The 2,500-nt window shown below is 61.6% G+C and overlaps 3 non-coding genes across 3 annotated transcripts in view; all 3 read right to left on the bottom strand.

Moving 5' to 3' along the window:
• Positions 1 to 1,160, bottom strand: part of LOC145915612 (large subunit ribosomal RNA) — a 3,686-nt gene extending 2,526 nt beyond the window's left edge. The window contains exon 1 of the ribosomal RNA XR_014403973.1: positions 1 to 1,160. This exon is cut by the window's left edge and continues 2,526 nt beyond it. This is a non-coding gene — a ribosomal RNA (large subunit ribosomal RNA).
• A 244-nt stretch (positions 1,161 to 1,404) lies between these two features.
• LOC145915698 (5.8S ribosomal RNA) lies at positions 1,405 to 1,558 on the bottom strand. The gene has a single exon (XR_014404032.1). It is a non-coding gene; the product is annotated as a 5.8S ribosomal RNA (ribosomal RNA).
• A 260-nt stretch (positions 1,559 to 1,818) lies between these two features.
• LOC145915553 (small subunit ribosomal RNA) overlaps positions 1,819 to 2,500 on the bottom strand; it is a 1,824-nt gene continuing 1,142 nt past the window's right edge. Inside the window, exon 1 of the ribosomal RNA XR_014403919.1 lies at positions 1,819 to 2,500. This exon is cut by the window's right edge and continues 1,142 nt beyond it. This is a non-coding gene — a ribosomal RNA (small subunit ribosomal RNA).

The following is a 2,500-nucleotide window of genomic DNA, read 5'->3' as shown; positions in this document are numbered from 1 at the left end:
GAACCAGCTACTAGATGGTTCGATTAGTCTTTCGCCCCTATACCCAAATTTGACGATCGATTTGCACGTCAGAATCGCTACGGTCCTCCACCAGAGTTTCCTCTGGCTTCAACCTCCTCAGGCATAGTTCACCATCTTTCGGGTCCCAACGCGCACGCTCTCGCTCGACCTCTCCGGCAGAGCGGACGAGATCGGCCGGTGATGCGGCCGTCCAGAGAGACGGCATCTCACCTCCGCCGGACCGTGCCGACATTCACTTTCACTGCGCCCATGGGTTTCGCACTGCCCCGTGGCTCGCGCGCACGTTAGACTCCTTGGTCCGTGTTTCAAGACGGGTCGGGAAGGTGGCTGACGTTAGCCGCGGACCCCGTGCGTCTCGCGCGGCGCTGCCCACCCGCAACCGACACGCCGCAACTGGGCACTGAGCACAGTCCCCAACCGGCGACGCACCGGCTCGGACGGGACGCCCGGCCCACGAAGGGCAGACGCGGCGATCCCTCCTCGCCCGGGCGACGGGCCGACGTGTCCGCGCGCCTATAACACCCACCCGGGGGCGGGCTACCTTGCGCGCGGCCTTCTCGCCGCCTCCCAGACGGTCGCGGCCTTCGCACGGCGCTAGTGCGCTGGAGCTGCTCGGAGGACAGCGCGAACGACGGGCCGCAAGGCTCCGCACGCCCACACGCTCCGCTCGGCTTCAGCTGAAAGCGTCGCGCGACTCGACAGGCCCTCCCGTTTGCCTCTCGACGGTTTCACGTACTCTTTAACTCTCTCTTCAAAGTGCTTTTCAACTTTCCCTCACGGTACTTGTTCGCTATCGGTCTCGCGACAGTATTTAGCCTTAGATGGAGTTTACCACCCGCTTTGGGCTGCATTCCCAAACAACCCGACTCTGGGAAGACGCAGAGCGCGCGCCCTCGCCGCCACCATGGGCCTGACACCCGCACCGGGACGAGGCCTCGATCAGAAGGACGCGGGCGGCGAACGACGTACGCGCAGCGAATTCCTTACGCCACAATTCCACGCGCCGCAGAGGCGCGCGGATTCGGCGATGGGCACTTCCCACTTCACTCGCCGTTACTGGGGGAATCCTCGTTAGTTTCTTTTCCTCCGCTTAGTAATATGCTTAAATTCAGCGGGTAGCCTCGTCCGACCTCAGGCCGATAATCCAGTGCCTCGTTTGCGAGAGACACGCGCGCGCCACCGAAGCTCGTGCGAGCGCCGCGCCCGAACGCGAGCCGTGCTGCTCCGGGCCGGGATCCTCTTCGAGGCCGACTCGTAACGAGACGCACGCCGCGTTCGGTTTCGCGCGCTGACACTGCGTTCGTGCTGTCCTGGGCGGGACGACCGTGGCAACGGCCGACACCGCACCGGCCCGACGCGTCGCCGCGCGGGAACGTTACAACGCGACCCTGAGGCGGGCGTGGCGCCGGGATTGACCCGGTGCCGCAATTTGCGTTCAGAACGTCGATGCTCAATGTGTCCTGCAATTCACATTAATTCACGCAGCTAGCTGCGTCCTTCATCGACTCGCGAGCCGAGTGATCCACCGCCAAGAGCCCTCCGTGACTTCGTCAGTTGGACAAGCGCGACCCAGCCGGATTGCACAGTCGAAAAAAGCGGTGGCCGAGCGGTCGCCAGCCGTAGGCGACGCATGAAGCCAGCCTGGCACATGGCCACGGCACTCGGCGCAGAACGAAACAGGGTGACCGAAGTGCAATCGCGTGCGCCTCAACAGCGACGAAGGGCGTGCGCGGCCGCCAAGATACGGAGCCTTCTCCACCTGTCGAACGCACGACCACTCGATCGGCGATCGGCCGGTAATGATCCTTCCGCAGGTTCACCTACGGAAACCTTGTTACGACTTTTACTTCCTCTAAATGATCAAGTTAGATCGTCTTCTCGGACGCCGGCGCGGCCGTTGCCGAACGCGCCAGGTCCAATCGGAGGACCTCACTAAACCATTCAATCGGTAGTAGCGACGGGCGGTGTGTACAAAGGGCAGGGACGTAATCAACGCGAGCTGATGACTCGCGCTTACTGGGCATTCCTCGTTCAAGGGAAACAATTGCAATTCCCTATCCCTAGCACGACCGGGGTTCAGCGGGTTACCCGGACCTTCCGGCCTAGGCGGCGACACGCTGATCCGGTCAGTGTAGCGCGCGTGCGGCCCCGAACATCTAAGGGCATCACAGACCTGTTATTGCTCAATCTCGTGTGGCTAAGCGCCACTAGTCCCTCTAAGAAGTTCAACGCCGACCGATAGGGTCGCGTAACTAGTTAGCAAGCCAGAGTCTCGTTCGTTATCGGAATTAACCAGACAAATCGCTCCACCAACTAAGAACGGCCATGCACCACCACCCACAGAATCAAGAAAGAGCTCTCAATCTGTCAATCCTCACTGTGTCCGGGCCGGGTGAGATTCCCCGTGTTGAGTCAAATTAAGCCGCAGGCTCCACGCCTGGTGGTGCCCTTCCGTCAATTCCTTTAAGTTTCAGCTTTG

Source organism: Ascidia mentula (genome assembly GCF_947561715.1).
Source record: "Ascidia mentula chromosome 2 unlocalized genomic scaffold, kaAscMent1.1 SUPER_2_unloc_2, whole genome shotgun sequence".
NCBI lineage: Eukaryota > Metazoa > Chordata > Ascidiacea > Phlebobranchia > Ascidiidae > Ascidia > Ascidia mentula.
The sequence above is the reverse complement of the archived record's forward strand: the minus strand, read 5'-3'. Positions and strand labels throughout refer to the sequence as shown.